The 18879-nt window shown below is 51.9% G+C and overlaps 1 pseudogene; it reads left to right on the top strand.

Annotated features, from left to right (window-relative positions):
- The first annotated feature begins 529 nt into the window (after positions 1-529).
- Positions 530-17415, top strand: LOC144257288 (myelin protein zero-like protein 1; annotated as a pseudogene).
- Positions 17416-18879: the final 1464 nt, after the last annotated feature.

Raw genomic sequence — 18879 nt, 5'->3', positions numbered from 1 at the left:
TGAGTTTAAGCTAAGAATTTTAAAGAGCCTCCAGGAGCAGCCGAGCTCAGTGCGCCAGCGTGTGTTTTGCCCACTGAAGCTTTTCCAGTAGCTGAGCCCAGGACCTGGCAAGGAAAACACCCATCGCTGGCTGCATGAACACAGCTCTGTTCTCAGGATCTGAAATCAGAGGCCACTGCAGGAACTATTATGGATTGCTGCTAAAATGAGAATCTTCACTCAAAAAAACAGACTCAAACTAAGTGAAGGTTAGAAACAAACGTATATGGCCCTAAAATTCTTAGCTTAAAAACATATAGTCTAATGCTTTAAATGTAGGTGAAGAAAGTTCCGGGGGTCACAGTGCAAATCTGAGAGCTGCTTAGAGGAGTAGGATGTGCCTCACTTTGCCACAGGCCATGGGGGCAGCTGCCGGCTCTCAGTGGGTGAAGGAGAATTCTGGAACTCCATGCGCCAGGGACACCATGCCACAGAGGCCACGAGGGAGCGGAAGTGAACTCCGCTGGGAGGGGCCGTCTGAAAAGGCTACATGCTGGTTCCAGCTGTAGAGCGTCTGGCAAAGGTAGAAACAGACCGAGAAAGGTCGCCAGGGACTTGGGGGCAGTGAACCAGGGCCCAGCTGTAGAGATGCTGTGTGTGGCACTGTGACAGTGGACACATGTCATCGTACCCAAAGAGTACACACAGAGTGGCCCTCACATGAGCTGTGGGCCTCAGTCAGCAGTGCTGTGATGGGCTTGCTGACCAGCTGAGAACAACGTGACTAACGGGAGCCGGTGGGGACATTTGTGAGAATTCTCCACTTCCTATTTAATCTGTAAACCTAAAACTGCTTTTAAAACATCTGTTGGTTCTGAAAACATAAATATTAGGTTTAGTAAAACTGATAAAACTTACACAGAGATGAAAAATTGTGCTCTATATGTGTAATAGGAATTGTAAAGCATTCTGCTATCAAAAAAATTAAAAAAGAGAGTACCAAAAAAAGAAAAAAACCTTTAAAAACTTAAGACCATCAGCAGTTACTCTGTAGGAAATCTTTAGAATATCCTGCCAGAAACATATAGTTCTGTTTTGCTTTTTTTTTTTTTAATCTTCTTATTTTTTACTTTCTTAGTTTTAGTTTTGGGACAGGTTCCATGGGTGTGTGGAGCTTGCTTGCCCTGCCCCGGGCCTCCTGAGTCGCTGGGCGTAGGGGCGAGCACCACCCTGCTCTGCAGTGTGGTGTGACAGCAGTGAGTTCCTGTGTCTGCCGACCTCCTTGTGTCTTCTGTGTCACCTGGTGAGTGTGCACGTGGTAGTCACACTAAGCCTCACTCCTGTGCTTTCCTTCTCTCCAGGGACAGCTGGTGTGTCAGCCTTGGAGGTGTATACACCCAAAGAAATCTTTGTGGCCAATGGGACACAAGGGAAGCTGCCTTGTGCAAGTTTAAGTCCACTAACGTGACTGGTGGGTTGACGTCCGTCTCCTGCAGCTACCAGCACAAGGGGGCTGACACCACAGTGTTGGTAGGAGTGCCCTCTGCCCCACAAGGCCTGCCGCAGGCTTCTGTCCTGCTGTCCTGTGAGGACAGTCCATTCTTCGACTGTCCTTTTCCAGAATGAGTGTGGTCCTGGTCTGCTGTAGGCTGCAGGCTCTACTCCAGGAGAACATGAGCAGCGTCTGTCCTGCTCCTGGCGCCCACTTGCCACGCCCCTCCGCGGTCAAGCCCTGTTGTGAAGTCCTCTTCCCTGCAGGGAGGCCTGAGCTGACTGCGTTCCCTGGTTGTGGTGCGCCTGAAGAACACTTGCCCGGTGGTTTCCATTTCGGCTGTTTTAGGTGTTTGCCTTGCTCCCCTCCCACCTGCTCCTGAGCCCACAGGCTGATCATGCGACAGGCGTGTAGGGTCTTCAGGAAAGGTCCCAGCATGGCTTTCCTCTCACCTGTGGGCGCCTGGAGAGGCAGCTGAGGGCGGAACAGGCAGGGCCTGGGTGGGGGGTTAGTTAGAAACTGGGCGGGTGCAGGTGGGTGCTTATTAGACCTGGGCTCGTGGTCTGTAAGGGGAGGTGACGCCCCAGCGTGGGGCGCTGGAGGAGGAAGGTCGTCAGGAGGACCTGGGGAGCGGGTCCTCGGGGCACCACCCCATGCACCTTGTTGTGTTGCTCTTGTCCTGTCACACGTCCTTGGAACTTCGCCCCTACCTCAGCAGTGCCACCCGTTTTAGGTTGTGAGCACTCTGCAGGGACAGAGTCCGTCCTCCACCTTAAGCAAGAACACCCAGAGAAGCACCGTGGTTTGCACATCGCAAAGTCCACGTGCTGGGAATGTGACCCGTGTTCCTGCGTCAGTGGAGTGAGAGGAGCTTGGTGCCATCACACGGTGGAGCTCTCCATGGCCCTAGGGCTCCAGAGAGGAGGAAGAGGGAAGATCTGGCACTGGTCCATCTCGCCGGGCAGTGCCCCCAGCCATGCCCTGACGTAGCAAGAAGTGCCCACACCTCCCCCTGGAGCTCCGATGGAAAGGCCGGCAGCAGTGACCGCCTGCTGCTGTTGGGGTGGCCGAAGGCCGTGGTCTCGGGACTTAACTTCTGGGGTTGAGAATGTGCCCTCTGCCATTGCTGAAGGGACAGAGGATTGCCAGTCACTTGTCTATAGATCATGAGCTGCTCAGGGTCTCCTGGGGAAACTTCAAGTACATACAAGATAGTCCTAGCGAGTGGAGAAAAACACCGTTCTCTCTGGCCAATTGGCTTAATTTCTGCATGTGGTATTGCCAAAGCTATGACCTCTGGCCCCCAGGTGAAAGCTGTTGCCCTGCGCTGGAACCTAAACCTGATTTGCAGATTCCAGGACTTAGAAGAGGAGGACCTCTGAGTGGCCTGTGTGGGAGGCGGGGAAGGGTGAGGGAGAGTCAGGGTGTCAGATCCATTCAGCTTCCTCACGGGGCCATGTGGGTGTGCTTTTGGGTGGGACAGAGTGCAAAAGGCATGGCCTAGAGGTGTCTGCAAGGAGCCTCCCATCAGGTAGCTATCAGGGTGAGAGAAGACTCCATGTAGAGGTCTCAAGGACCAGGGATGGAGTCATTCAGCTGCTCTAGACAGGGCGAGGAGTGCAGCCATCAGCATCGCAGGAGGGCAGACTCCATGCATGTGTTCTCTCTACAGACTGCAGCCAACTTGTGAGGCCTTCCCTTTGCTATTCTCTGAACAGGGGGTTGTTCTGTCCACAGACAATAAAGCAGGCCAGCCACATTGCCATCCTGCCACTCAGGAGCTGCACAGGAGGATCATGAGTTCAAGGCCAGCTGCAGCAGTTTGGAGAGACCTATGTCAAAATAAAATAAAAAGGGCTGGGCATGCAGCGTAGTGGTTGAATGCTCCTGAGTTCAACACACAGTGCTACAAAAGAGAGGAGAGGGGGATGGAGGAGGAGAAAGGGAAAGGAACCACCGTGCAGTACCCCAGTGCTGGAATTATCCCTGTTGTGTGGGTTGAAGAAGATCTGCATAATCCCAGGCGTAATGTTAAGAGCATTGCTGGAGCCGGTGAGGTGCTGCACATCTTGGGAGGCTGAAGCAGGAGTTTCACGAATTCAAATCCAGCCTCAGCAACTTAGCAACACCTGTCTCAAAGTATAATGAAGCCTGGACTAGAGCTCAGAGGTAGAGCAGCCCTGGGTTCAATCCTCAGTACCTCCCCACACACAAATAAGAATGTGCTGTTTCTGGTTCACATTTTTACCTAATCAATTTATACTCACAGTTAACTACAGAATGCAGTTACTGATTAAAGTATTCTTTATTTCTAAAATATTAGGATGCATTCAATCAGGGATCAGGTAGCCCTTGTTAGGGCTCAGCACACCTCGGATGGCTCTCCTGGTCTGTGGACCTGGGCCCCCACGTCTGTCACAGACAGCTCTCCTGATCTGTGGACCTGGGTCCCCACGTCTGTCACAGACAGCTCTCCTGGTCTGTGGACCTGGGTCCCCACGTCTGACGTGCACTTGCCCTTCCCTGCCTCTCCTTCCCCCTCGGCTCGTGTGCTCTCTGGAGCAGTCTGTGTGGAGCTCTGGCCTGCTCCCTTCCCACCTCATCCCTTCATGCTCTGTTTCCCTCCTCCTGAGCTCTAGCCTTGTGTTGTCCTTCCCTCCAGATGCCCCAGCTGAATACAGTGAAAACAGGTGTTTTGAGAGGAGATAGACCTGTCTTACAACCGGCAGCTTGAACTTTTTAAATACTGGTTGAAAATGAGGCCTGGTTTTTCTTGTGAATTTTTACTGTTTTATTCCTGTCTTTCACTGGTTTGACCAAGGTCGTCTTCATCAATTCAGTTCACAAATGTGATTCCTGCTGTGTGCTCAGGAGTGCAGAGAGGCACATCTCGTCCCCTGTCTTCTAAGGTCACAGTCCAATACAGGACACCCGCCAAGAGAACCCACTGCAGAAGGCGGCTGTGGGCAGCATCGCAGAACTGCTACCACTGCTGGCCCAGAAATGCCAGGCAAGGGCAGAGATGCTGTGGGAAGGGAGGCAGACTTCTTGCTGGAAGGGCTTCTTTCCTTGGTTGAGAGTTTGTTTATTTCCTGGCAAAGAAGAGAGTGAAGGGCTTTGAGTAGGCAAGTTGTGACCATTCCTGAGAGGCATTCAGTCATGGAAGAGCACGAGCCTTGGCATCGAAGCTAGGCTTGAATTCCATCGGGAGGGCCTGTGACCTTGGACAGGTTGCTGTGTTTCTGCTGGTGAAGTTCCAGGGTGGCCATGGGAGTGTCAGTCGAGGAGGCGTGCATACCTCCTGTTTCTGCGTGACTGGGAGGAATGCACATTGCCTTGTTCTGGAGTTTCTTGGTAAGGTGACTGGCTTTGGAAGACCGACGCTGTTCCCCTCTGGAGGGAGGACACATTTGCCTACTGCCCAGTGTAGTAAAGACGCTGTGACTTCAGGGTGAAAGCTGGGCTTGCCTTTTGCCCACTCTTGAAGATTTGGACTTGAGGTTGGGTGTGGCGGGGCACACCTGTAGTCCCAGCTGCTGGGGAGACTAGGGAGGGGATCACTTGGCCAGTTCAGGACCAGCCTGGACCTCAGCAAGACCCTGTCTCAGACAACAGGCAGATCTGGGCTCCGTCTTGGATTCCTCACCAGTGATGCAGGCTCTGCATGTGCAGCGTCCGCCCAGGCCCCTCTGGGCCATCCCTGGGGTCTTGGAGGCAAGGGGACCAGGTCAAAGCTTCCTGCTGCATCTTCGCTGGAACTGCCCTCCCACGCCCCACCAGGAAATTATTAGTTTGCAAGTAGGTTAAAACCTCAGACTCTTCACAGTTTCTGATGAGTATTTGGGTCAGCTTAAATGCAGGGTATATATTGGATAAATAGCAATACTAACAATTATTTTATTTCTGCTTGTTGGTGATCATTTAGCCATTTTATTTTTATTTTTATTTTTTTAGTTGTAGATGGGTACCATACCTTTAGTTATTTACTTATTTATTTTTAGGTGGTGCTGTGGATGGAACCCAGGATCTCACACCTGCAGGGCAACTGCTCTCCCACTGAGCCCCAGCCCCAACCCTCATTTAGCCTAGAAGGTAGATTAGCCTCCATTCAGACTGGAGTCCACCAGTTGAGAGGCCACTCTGATGAGCATGACTCAGGTGTTGCTATGGAAATGTGGAGACAGGACAGGGAACAGCAGATCCGGCAGCAGGGTGGGAGTCACCTGGAAGAAGGCAGGGATCAAGGACCACTCCAAGGCTGGTGGCTCCAGTGAGTCTTTCTTGTCTGAGCCCATTTTGTGCTGGATAACGTGTAAGGAACTAAGCTTATTTCCTATAGATGGAGGCTGGGCAGACCAAGATCAAGGGCCCAGCACCTGGCGAGGGCCTTCTTGCCATCCAGCTCCATCGCAGAGGGCCGAGGGGCAGGAGCACGTGCTCTTTTCGTTGGACCCCTTATCATGTCATGGGCCTGTCCTGAGGGTGGAGCCCGCACTTCCCAAGGCCTCCTGCTAGCCCCCTCCTGACATTTTCAAGGGGAATGGAGGCTCAGCACAAGTTCAGACAGCAGACCCAGTCGAGATAAGATGAGTAGGCAGAAGTTTACAGCAGGTGACAAGCTCGGAGGGCAGGGCAGCCACCGGTGAAGTGGTGGGCCATCAGGTGAGAAGTCTGAAGCACAGGGACACTGTTGATGCCAGGCCAGGACATGGGCACTCACAGAGTAGAGGTGGTTACGAGGTCAGGAGGAGGGTAGGGTTATCTGCCAAGTCACTGTCCCCAGCACCACGTCACTTGTCCAGGAGGAATGAGAGCACAGGCCCCCAGCACAGCTGCTTGGCTTATATCTGAGCACCAGGACAGTCCCCTTCCCATGGTGCTGGGTCTGAAGGTCTTTGAGAAAGTTCACTGCCAAAAGCAGGTCTGAGGAGAGCATGAGGACGCTGGAGGATGGGGCTGGAGCTCAGCCTCCAGAGGCGGGCACCTCTGGCTTGGGTTCCATGTCTGAGACCTGTTGTGGGCATGGCATTTCTTCCATGAGGAGTCTTATGTGTGGTGAAGGGGATCAAACCAGGGCCTCGTGCATGCCAGGCAAGCACTACTGCCAAAACTCACCACGGCCCATCCAGGCTCCAGGGATTCTGCCTCTGAGCGTGGCTCACTGTGCTCTTGCTCCAATTGCAGTTCTTCCACTATTCCCAAGGACAAGTGTACCTGGGCAACTACCCCCCCCCCCCGTTTAAGGACAGAATCAGCTGGGCTGGAGACCTGGACAAGAAAGATGTGTCCATCAACATAGAAAACATGCAGTTCATTCACAATGGCACCTACATCTGCGATGTCAAGAACCCTCTGGACATCGTTGTCCAGCCTGGGCAAATCAGGCTGTACGTGGTGGAGAAAGGTACTTGGCCCTTCAGCGTCACCACGGTGGTGGCCAACCTCTATCCCAGGCTCCACTGGGAACAAGAGTGACCTGTCGGTTGTGTTTGGAGGGAGGGCTTTAGCCAGACAGCTGTGCTGCCTGTGTCTGTGGACCTGTGGCCCACCCCCCAGCCCTGGCTGCTGGGAACTGCCCGTTGTCTGGCTGTGTCACTGATTCCCCCATCAGGAGCCTGTGGACCTGATCCTAGGGATATTGGCTTTTCAGTGTTGACTGTACAGAACCTGAATTGATGGTGGCTAGTTGTAGAGGACAGTGGGAAAGAAGAAAACCAATGCTGTTCTGATGTCTTCTAGGAACAAAAATTTGACATTTCTAAATGCAGTACAAATATTCCCCCCCCCTTTTTTAGAATAAGCAGGAAATTCATGTTTACTTTGAGTAGAATGATAAAGTCCACCTCTCAGTCTTGCTTTGGTTTTAGGACCAGGGATCAGAAGTGCTCAGTTCTGTAGTTGGTTCTTTATAGCCAACGTTTGCGTGTCCTCAGTTGGGTACCGGTGTCTGGCTGGGTGACAGCTGAGTGGCCAGGGAAGGTGGTGCCTGGCTCGTGGGCCGGGCTCATCTGCGTAGGGAGCTGCCTTCCTCCCTGCAGAGTCCTCACTGCTGTTGTCTTCTCTCTCCAGAGAGTCTGCAGCTGTTCCCAGTCTGGGTGGTGGTGGGTATAGTCAGTGCTGTGGTTGTGGGTCAGCATGATCCTGGCCATCCTGTACAAAAGGAGGAACTCTAAGTGGGATTACACTGGGTAAGAGACTCTGACTCGGGAGGTGGAGAGACCAGGCAGGGTTTGCATGTGTGTGGAGAGAGCTTGTGAAGAGTGGCCTGCATTGCCTCTGCCCCTAACTGGCCTTCTCCTGTCAGTGCCTCTCCCGGCTGTGGACAGGGGGCTGGCCCCTGCTCTGCAGGTCCCTTTTGGACAGGGTGGGCTGCACTGTTTGGGATGGTCCACTCTGAGTTTGGGATTCTGAAGCTGCAGACTTCACTTGCCCTACCTGAGTTTAATTTCTTAGTATTAACCTCACGAGAGTCTTTTTTCTCTTTGGGTAGATACAAAACTCTGGTCAGGAAGTCCTAACAGTCCTAGCCTGGTGTGATGATGCGGGGCTCCTCCTTTTAGTAATTTCCCTCCCTACCCCAAACTGGGACAGTAAGAGTTGACAATAAAATCTACCAGCAAGTGCTGGGGATGTGGCTCAGTGGTAGCGTGCTCGCCTAGCATGCATGAGGAACTCGGTTTGATTCTCTGCACCACATAAAAATAAAATAAGGATTTTGTGTCCACCTAAAAACTAAAATATATATATATATATATATATATATATATATATATATATATATATATATATATATATTTAAATCTACCAGCAATGAAAAAAGTTTCTGTTTGTGACTTCTCACAGGACACCTTTAAGCGCAGTGTGTCTGATTGCAGGACCTTGCCTTTCCTGCCTGGGCTTGAGAGCTAACCCACATAAGCTACATAGAGCTCGCGTGGGGACTGGGGCCGTGTCACAGGCGCAGTGCTGCAGGTGCGGGACATCCTGCAGGGCTGGCCGAGCACTGCGTGCTGTGCACTCTCTTGCTGGTTGATAGTGGATCCTCGTCTGCGGACTGCTGGCATGGAGCTTAGGAGTGCTGCGAGTGGACGGGCTTGAGTGCTCCGGTTCTGGCGCTGCCCGCGTGGAATGCTTCTCTGGGGCTGGCTTGGTTCGCTTGCATGGCAAGAGTTTTCCTGAGCAGGCAGAGTGTTGGTCTCAGCACAGGACTAATCCAGGTGGTGGCGTGCCAGCTCTTGCCTTGGGGCTAATAAAGGTAGAGCGACGTTCTTTAGGACCCTGCATGGCATCACGAGTGCTGCTCTTCTCACTCTGTTTTTTTCCCTCCCCTGCCTCCATCCATTGGTGTGCTGGTCAGCTGCCTCTCCCCCACTCCTAAGGAGAGCTGATGTAGAAGACGCTTGGGACTGTGGCAGACTGAGCTCCTCCTCTCCAGTAGACACGTGGTAACTAATCACAATGCCTGTTGCTGTTCACGTTCCGTGTCCGTTCAGCTGTCTCCCTGTGGCCACTAACCAGCTTGCTCCGCTAACCAGCAGTCCTTGAGGTCTGTCCACAAGTATGTCAGGCAGCTGCGCACAACGTCCAGATGAAGTTGGTTCCTGTGGCTGTGTGTGATCTCATGGGAAATGCGTGCGCGAGCGCGCGCGCGCGCGCGCGCGTGTGTGTGTGTGTGTGTGTGTGTGTGTGTGTGTGTGCACGCTTGTGTGCACGGACGAGTCTTTGTTTTCTTTCTTCATACATGAGTTTTATCATCGGTCACTGAGCCTTCTTCGTGTCAGGGTAATTACACGACCTTGGCTCAGCCAGCAAGCCTCCCGTCCCAATGGACGCAGTGTCTGTGGTGTGCTTCAGTCTGAGCACTGACACTTTAAATGTACTCCTCCCTGAACTCCAAAGTTTTCAGAACACTGCCCTAAAGGATTTAAGCTATGGGGCTGGGTTGTGGCTCAGTGGCAGCACACTCCCCTAGCATGCCCGAGGCACTGGGTTCGATCCTCAGTACCACATAAATGTAAAGTATTGTGTCCACCTAAAACTTAAGAATAAATATTTTTTTTTTTAAAAAGGACTTAAACTGTGCTGATGATACATCACGTAGGGACCACTGATGACCCCTTCCAGGAGCTCCCGTCCCCTCTCTCTGTAGCCTTGCTGCTGAAGCCCTCTCACCGGGAGAGTTCACCTGCCGAGTGGCACTCCACACTTCCCACCCTCAAGACTTCCTGGGTGGTCTCTTTGTCTGCTGTTTGTCTTTTTCTGTTGCTTTTGGTGTGGTTGTGTTACCAGTGGTGAAACAGAATATGGGGAACCAGAGGATGGGAGAAGAAAAGCCAAGACTCACTCTGGATGTAGTTTTTAAATACATTCAGAAGACGTTTGCTTTTGATGATAGCAAAAGCAGATTGCATTAAGGTATAAGCTCACTCCTTTGGACCTTTGTCCCAAAGTAGGGTTTAAAAAGCAGCCCAGGCTGTGTTGTGATCAGAACCCCCTGTTTTCATTTGAAATGGGGATGAAGGGGTGGCATCACACTGATTACTGCAATAGATCCACCACTTAAGAGAACGAGTATCAGGTGGAAAACCATCTTCAAGGCGGGTGACCCTCGGGTACCCGCTGTCTGCTGTCTGTTCACATATATGCGCTGTGTCTGGCCTCACTCACCGTTCTGTATTTGTTTTCATTCATTTTAATTTTTAATTTTCTTTTTTACATTTGTTCTCCAAATTGCCATTACATCAGCTGCAACACATCAGAGAGTTTGTCTCCAGTTAAGCAGCTCCACGGAAGTCATCCTCCAACACAGAGGGTCTGGTAAAGAGTCTGCTTTCTGGATCCCACCAGGTAATGGCCGACAGTAGTCCTGCCCCGGCACCGAGCTCCAAACTTTGGTCTCTGTCCTTTCTGGGTTCAGGAAGGAAGTAGAGCTGAGAGAGAGAGAGAGAGAGAGAGAGAGAGAGAGAGAGAGAGAGAGAGAGAGCGAGCGCAAGCATGAGCGTGCTCAAGGTCCACTCTCGAGAGACCACAGCCTCCATGTGTGGAGGACACTGCCCTGCTGAGGTTTCCACTCAGCCACACTAACACATTATTTGCTCAGAATGTGACTCCTGTGGCCCAGGTAGAATTAAGAAATGGCTTGCTCAGCTGAGAGAGTCTTCAGTGAATTGCCCAAGGAAAATCGAGCAAATTGTTTTCTGAACTGAAGTCCTCTAAAAGAAACTCACAGGGAAAGCCATCTTCCTGGGGTTGAGTAAAACAAAAATGATTTTCATGGATTCTGTAGAAAAACATGGGAGGCTTTATCTAGATGATCGTCGGAATCAGTTCCCACCTACTGCAGAGATGCAGGAGAAGTGACTTCAGTTGGAATCTGGCACAGAGTGGCCTTGTGGCGTGGTGGGCAGCACCATCTGGCCATGCTGTGGCCTTGCCGGGCAGCTGCCTGGGTGCCTGGGACCACGTGGTGCTTCAGGGCGTGGAGCCGGCTGAGCTGGCCAGCTGCCTGCCCCACAGAGATGCTAGTGGGACAGAGGCTTAGAGGAAGTAAAGATGGTGGCCATGCTTGAGAGACCCTGTGGGTGAGGCCTGCACCTGGCTCCCTGGCACATTCCGTGGTGAGGAGACCTGGTGCTCTGCTGCCAAGTGACTGGGATGTGGTCAAACCTGGGGTGCAAGGCAGCATGGGCTCCTGGCCAGGTCCTGTCCTCCCTCTCCCTCCCTCTCTGTGCCGGGTGCCTCAGTCTCCTATTTGGACTGAGAGTGGCTCTGGGTGTGGCTCTCCTGCTGAAAGCATGTTAGGAAGGAAGAGAAGAAACAGGGCTTTAAGTCATTTGGGAGTAGCTTGTACATCTCTGTGATCTGGGAGAAACGACAATGAGCCCAGGCCCTGTGGCCACCAGCTGGCAGCCCTGCAGGGTGCTGCTGCAATGCAGGAGGGGAGTGGTTTGGGGAGGTAGGTGCAGTGTGAGGTGGCCACAGAGTACCAGAAACAGACATGCCAGACAAGGAAAAGGAATCTAGCACTCTCTAGAAGAATACAACAAACCCCCATAGCCAACACTGTACAATTCTCCATTTCTGGCACCCATCAAAACTTACTAGGCATACAAAGAGGAGAAGAAGGCTTGTAACCAGGAGGAGACGACTAAGAGGCCATCGGTCAATTGCCAGAGGCAATGGTTCATAAACAGGGAACTTCAGACAGGTGTTGTAAATCCCACAGACTCAAGGATATAAAGAAAACCCTGAACATAGTGAGGGGAAAAGTAGATCTGTAAAACAGAATCCCAGGGAACTCAGAACTGAACAGGCATGGGGTGCCAGGCAAGACCCATCAGATACCATAGAAGAAAAGGTCAGTGAAGTGGAGGACAGAAGAAGGAACATCCAAAATGAAGTATGGAGAGAAAGATTTGCCCGTGTCTGTTTCTGAGCCATGTTTGGCTGTGGGTAACTGAAACCACGGAAAGCAAAACCCAAATTAAGAGGGGTCTCCTGTGAAACAGTAGGTCAACTCACCACACTGATGGTTACCTTACATAGATGCTCAGAGCACTCCAATTAAAATATAGAGGGTTGGGTTGAGGCCCAGGGGCAGCATGTGTGTAGCTCGTGGGCCATGAGTTCAATCCCCAGCCCCCCAAAAATAAGTGAAACAGCGATAGTCAGGTTGGGTAGAGTCGCTTTTGTCAGCAGAGTGGGTGGCTCATACCTGGAATCCCAGGCACTCAGGAGGCTGGGGAAGGAGGAATGCAAGTTCAAGGCCAGCCTGGGTGCCATCTTAGAGAGATACTGCCTCAAAATAAAAAATAAAGATTAAAAAAGAGGGCTGGGGTATAGCTCAGACACAGTGCTGCAGGTTCAGTCTCTCATCCCTGGGGAGGAAAGCAAAGCACCAGCTTTACTTGGCTGTCTTCCAGGTCCTGTTTGTACCCTTTCTGTTAGACTTACCAAGGGTAAATAACATGGGTGTGCAATCTGCGTGTCCTTGGCCCGTGGTGAGAGACGGAGGTGGCCCTCTCACTTCTGCAAGTGTTCCCTCGTGAAGTGTGCTGTGCTGTCCGGCTTCAGTGTCACACTGATTGCCTTGGAGGACACTGTCCCAGGTCAGAACATTTGCCTCAGAAACTCCACGGCATTCTAAGCCCTCGATGTGTCAGCAAGTGACTCTGCTGGCTGTGTCAGCATCACCACGCTGCTACTTTGCACAATTGGGGATGCTTCCTTTGCAGAGAGCCCAGGACCTGTCCAGCGTAGCTCTCAGCAGAGGCCACAGGAGATGCACCATCTTCAGTTTGAGCTGATGTGTTATCTGACTGTGTCTGCTGTGTCCTCTTTCATCACTTCCGTGGGCATCTGAGTGCCTACACGAGCCATGCGGCTAGATGCCACAGGACCAAGGCAGAGATCAGCACCCAGCGCTGCTCTCAGGAGACTCCTGGGGTGTTCAGAGAACCTCAGGCTCTTCCACCAGGTAGAGAAAAGTGTTTGCGGATATTCTGGCAAACAACCTGGGGGAGATTTTCACGTCTAGATAAGTCCCGTGTGGCGCTGTAGGGGTTAGTTGTGTGTTGCAGACCCAGGTCACCCTGGGGACCGGCTGATGGTGTTAGCTTGGAGAGACGTTTAACATGGGCATCCCTTCTCTTGTCTCTGAGGTGTGGTTCATCTGTTCCCCACTTCTAACCCTAGGCCTGTGTGATGTGCACATGGGTCTGTGACAGTCAGAGCTTGGAGTGGGGACATGGCAGGAATGTTGACAGACCCTCCCTTGAGTTCATCCCAAGGGTTCTCTCATCTTCCTGGGTTTCCATGTGTAGGCACCACTTGAGAACTGAACCGTGTCAGCGGTCACTCTGTGGATGAGTAAGTAGCTCCCTGCTATTTCACCATAAGAAAAAAGGATAATAGCTCCCCACAAAGGGAACTTTAAAAGGAGCACCCTAATTTCCAGGCATGCGCCCTTGGTCGCCACCGTGACGAGTGGAGAAGACTGATTAACAGAAGCCCCCCAGCAAACATGTCCTCGATCCCATTGTCCAAGAATCAGGCACACGCTGTTCCGTCGTCCAGTCACCTGGAAGAGGACAGGAATTTTGACTGGCTTAGATGTCACCCTGCTTCACCCCGAGGGGCAGAGGAGGCAAAGTGAGGGTGAACAACAGAGCCAGAAGCCCTCCCCAGCACAAGGCATGCGGTCAGGATGTGGGGGTGGGGTGGGGGAAGCACAGGGAGGAAATGAGCCAGAAATCTCTTATAAAGCATAGTTTAAAATAATTTTTGTGTAAGTACTTGATGAGAATTGGTTTCCTAGATCTTTTCCTGGGCATGGTTTTGCAAAAGGCAATAATTTTGGAGAAAGGTGGTTGGGATATTTAAGAGTTTGCTGGCTCTAATACGCAGACACCGAGATGCCTAAGATCGCTGCGTGCCTTCCCTCCTCGCCTCTCGGCAGCTGATACGCTGAATTCTTTGTGACCCCTGTAGAAACTGAGCTGTGTCCAAGGCGCTGAGCCAAGGGTAGTCGTCAGTGGCGGAGCTGGTGTCGGCCCGTCCGCCAGGTCCTGAGAAGGGTGCTCCTCCCGTCCTGCCCCAGTTCCGAGTTGATGGTCAGTATTGGTTCCATTTGCCTCAGAGAGCCACTGGACTTAGGTGCTGCCATTTACCTGACTCTTCAAACACTGGAGTGAGGACTGAGAGTATTTTGTCAACAGCGGTGAGCGTGTGCTCAAAGAGACCTCGGCGCAGTGACCCCTTCCAGGTGGGGAGACGCTGCCCGGCTTGCCACGGTGCCTGCTCAGGCACCCGTGTGCTTGCAGACAGGTCTCTTTGTTCTTCCAGAACCCTCTCTTCCTGGCCCACCTTCCACTATGTTTTTACTTGGGAATAAATTTGATACAAGTAGAATTCAGAGGTACATTTCTCTCCAGTTATCACTAAACGGATCAATCTACGTGGGGCCGTTTGTTTCTGGAAACATTTTCAGTACTTAAGGCCCTTTGTGAGTCAATATTTGAGGGAAAACATCAAAACAAAGCACATGAAGGAGAGTGTGGGGGAGGAGTGTCTGCGTGTGGCCCCTCGGTGGCGGCCCTGGGTGTGGCCCCTGGGTGGCAGGGGCTTGCCTGGGAAGCCCCAGTAACAAAAGAAGAGATTTACTGCAAAAATAGGTAGGCTGGTGTGGTCTTGTCGTTGTCCTTCTCCTTATTATTCCTGCGTACACAAGTGACTGTCTCCGCAATGGCAGGGTCATCTCCAAGTTGATCTTGTTTCATGGTGTCCTCTGCAGTCCTGAGTAGTCTTGTTAGCCCTCAAAATCCAGGTCCTTGGGGACCCTGTGTACCCTCGTTTCTCAGCACCCCCTGGAGCAGACTTCCCTGAGCTCAGGGCATCTCCTTCCTTCCTCTGGACCCACCTCTGCCAAGGCCTCATCTGACAGGTCCCTAACCTGAGTCACTCTGTCAAATCCCAGGGGGAGAGGGAGTGACCTCAGACAGCTGAGCAGCTTGAAGGAAAACCGCCCAGCGTCCTGGGTAGGAATGGGTCCTTCTCTCTAGGAGGGACTTCCCGGCCTCTGAGGCTTGCTGGCAGGTGCACGTGCACTCTGTGCTGCCTCTGATCCTGGCTCCTCTGCATTTTCCAGTCACATGGTTTCTCAGTCACCTCCTGTGTAAGAGCTGCCATGTGTTTGGCTCAGGCTCTCCTGTTGATGGGGTGAGCCAGTTGACTTGTGCACCTGCAGTTGGCTGGAGGGATGACCAGCTGGGCAGCCATAGTGTGGTCTTACAGTTTGACAGTTGGTCCATGTGTCCCATGTCACCAGCAGGCTGGCCTGGGCTTGTTCGCAGAGTGTTGGGTGCGGGTTCCAAGACCAGTGCAGGAGTAGAAGCTACGAAACCTGTGGAGGTCTAGGTGTGACAGGATGATGTCCCTCGGGCCTTATTCCATGGGTCAGAGCAGGTTAGGAGACTGGCCCCGATTCTAGCAGTAGAGGGGTAGATCCTGCTCAGTGGATGGCGCTGACTGCACTTCGGAGATGCTGCTGCACCCTGCGGACCCCTCCCTGCGGTGGTCATGGGCAGGGCTCTGTTATCAGCTGTGGGAATGCTGTCCTCTGAGCGTCTTCTGCATCTTTGTGGATTAGCCTTCGGTTTTCCTGCAGCTTTGGGATGCAGGTAGGAGGTCTCTGTGATTCAGTGTGGACGGTGCAGTCTGTTGATCTCACGCACGAGGGGCCTCAGTGAGAGCACCCCCACCCGGATGCCTGAACCTGGGCTTCGACCCCCTGGTTACCCCATCAGTTACTTCAGCCTGTTTCAAATTGTGTTCATGTAATAAGATGCCCGGGTAATGGCAGCTCGATAATAACTGGTGTATATTACTTGGCCTGTCAGACAGACCTGGGTTGCCTAAGGACCTCATTCAGCCTGTGGATTCATGGGTGGATGCCGTTCTCAGGGCCATGTTAGAGATGAAGAAACTGATGCGCGGAGCCTCTCCGCTGGAGCCACATGTGGTGCTGGGGGACTGTCCTGTGAATCACACGGGCCCTGCTACGTTACAAGCTCGCAGCCCGTACCTTGGGCCTGGCCCTCCTGGGGAAGTCGGAGCTTGAGCCACCCAAGATCACAGCACACACATGAAGTTCCACATTGTCAGGGCTCCTGGCTGGGATGTTACTGTGTTGTTATTGCTGCTGAACAAGTCAGATGTGCTGACAGCTGGCCGGGGGAACCTCAGCCTTCGCCCAGGGCTCGCTTCCCCAGGAGGCAGGCACCCGCTGTCCGGCTGCTGCTCCTTGTGTGCCCTGGGCTGGACCCCGACTTGAGCAGCTGCTTCACTGCTGAGAAGAGACCTGTGCTTTAGTCCATCAAGGATTTTTCTTTATATTTCAATGGATTGTGATTCTTTGTTTTTTTCTTTTCATATTTTAAGCCAGGAAGAATAGTTTTCTGATATTAGAAGTCAAAGAAGGGGCTGGGGGTTTTGACCAGTGGTAGAGCACTTGCTTTTCTTGCAGAATACCCTGGGTTTGACCCCCAGCACCAAAAGATTGAAAAAAGAAATAAAAGAAACAGTATTTGGAGTCCTGAGGACCACTGTGCCATCAGTAGTTATACTGAAGATAGTGGGCACAGTGGTGCACACTGTGATCCCAGCAACTTGGGAGGCTGAGGCAAGAGGATCCCAAGTTTGAGGCCAGCCTCAAGCAGTCTATCTAACAAGACCCTGAGCAACCTAGCAACCTGTCTCAAAAGAAAGAATAAAAAGAAAAAAATTGGGGATATAGCTCAGGGGTAAAGCACCCTTAGGTTCAATCCCTAGTACCATACACATAAATAAATAAATAAATAAAAGTACCTGATAATCTAAAATGACCAGTTCAAATTGATGGTATCTTTGATTGGCACCCAGTGTGTTTTCCATAGTTTACACAGGTCTCAGGTTGACAGACATGCCATCTGGTCCTGAAGACTGATTGCTATTGCTAAGGTTGCAGAGTTCTGTGGGACTAAAGCAAGGGATATTCCTGAGGAGGAGTGTTATGTTGTTACATAAGCTTCCAAACGTATGGGAGAAGTGTAACAAAGTGCCTGTGCTGGCTTTAGAGTCACCACCTGTGCCTAGCCTTGTTGGACAGGGGTCCAGGAGGTCCTGCAGGGGAAGTCTTCTTGCAGACACACAGACGAGGGAGGTCTGTGCTTTAGAACCAGAGCCACAAACCCGACCGTGGTTGAGACACGTGTCCCGTAGGCACGTGGTTGCCCAAGACCTCTAATTCTGCTTCTCTTCCAGGGCCCAGTCATATATGCGCAGTTAGACCACTCCGGCGGCCATCACAGTGACAAGATCAACAAGTCGGAGTCCGTGGTGTATGCGGACATCCGGAAGAATTAAGACCCAGAGCATCCTGGACCAGAAACCAACCCAAACTGGACTCTTGTGCAGAAAATGTAGCCCATAATCACGTGTGGCCTTGGGGACCCAGGCAAGGACACACACACGTGTAGACCCAGAGGGAGGAAAGGATGTGGATGAAGGACATGTATATTCTATTTAATCTTCCTGATGTGGGGCCAGCATTGCATGTCGAGAAGATGGTGTGAGGGTGTGAATCTGCCTACGTATAAACGTCTTGCCGTTTTTGTACATGCTTTGGGGGTCATTAAGAGTTGGGATATTTCAGAAACATTCCTGTCACCACCATTTAGATGTGGTTGCCTTTCAGAGACAGTAGCAGACTTCTGTGTTTCCAGTGGACGTGGCCTTTTAATCCAAGGGCTCAACCAGTCTTAGCATTTATTGTCATTGGAAGAAGGAGATCCCGTGGCAGACACGCAGCCAGGGGCCCTATCACACGCGCCATAAATGTTCATTTGGTTGTAGCTTTTAGACAGCATCTGTTAACTATGCCACTTACAGAAAGTTCAAGAAATTGGTGTTGGTGCTTTTCTAAAGCATGGGGCAAATTTTATGTGTTGTGTCGACTTACTTAAATGTCACACCCTTTATGTCCTGTCAGTGTGTGGGTTCATGACACCAGGTTAGCAAGGATAAGTGTGCCACTAGGTGCCACTGGTACCGCTCCCCTCCAGGTGCCTTAGATCAACACATGGGGGTGATTTGATGGAAAGGCCAATCTGAGCTCGGGAGTGTGGCACCTGTGGAGGAGAAAGGTATCAATCACATTCTTGGCCCTGGTCCTTCCTCCTTGGGCTAGAGTGGCCATAACACATGAAGCCAGAGAGGCCTTGGCTCCCTCCCCATAGGGGATATGGGAAGGGACCTGGGCTGGCTGGATCACCCTGGTGGTCAGATGGCCCTGGCCTTGCACTGCATAGGATGACCTTCCTTCAGAAGCCTCAGGCCTCCAGCAAAGCAACCTCGGGCAGTCGGCCTGGTCTCCCCAAAGCTTCCCACCCCCAAGACAATTGAGGTTCAAGGGGTCAAGACTTTTAGTAATCAGTGGGGGTAGAGTGGCCCCGTGCACTCTCTTCTCTTCCTGTTTTGGTGTTGTGGTTGGTGTGTCCCACCCCACTTTGCCCCTCATTTACTTGAAACAGTGAACAGTGGTGGAAGAAGGAGAGGGATCTGTTTTCTCATTTTCCTCCATGGCCGCCCTACCACCTCTATGCATTTTCAGGTTTTCCTGGGCTGGCAAAGCTCCTGAGACTGTGGTGCAGGTTGCATTCTCCCATCTTCCAGAATGCTTTGTTTTAAAAGAAACATTTTCCCCTTTAGAACTGCCGGAGCCCTGGCAATGGGAAGACTGTCATCTAGAAGGTGGTGGCAGGGGCGTGGGCCCTTCCCCTGGAGTCCTGAGAGCTGCTCCCCCTCCCACCTCAGTCCCCTGTGGGAAGTGTGGGAAGCTGCATCCTAAGAGAATTTTAAAGGGAAAATGCACG

This window comes from Urocitellus parryii, chromosome 1 (assembly GCF_045843805.1).
Source record: "Urocitellus parryii isolate mUroPar1 chromosome 1, mUroPar1.hap1, whole genome shotgun sequence".
Lineage (NCBI taxonomy): Eukaryota > Metazoa > Chordata > Mammalia > Rodentia > Sciuridae > Urocitellus > Urocitellus parryii.
Note: the sequence above shows the minus strand (reverse complement) of the source record. Positions and strands in the feature narration are given on the sequence as shown.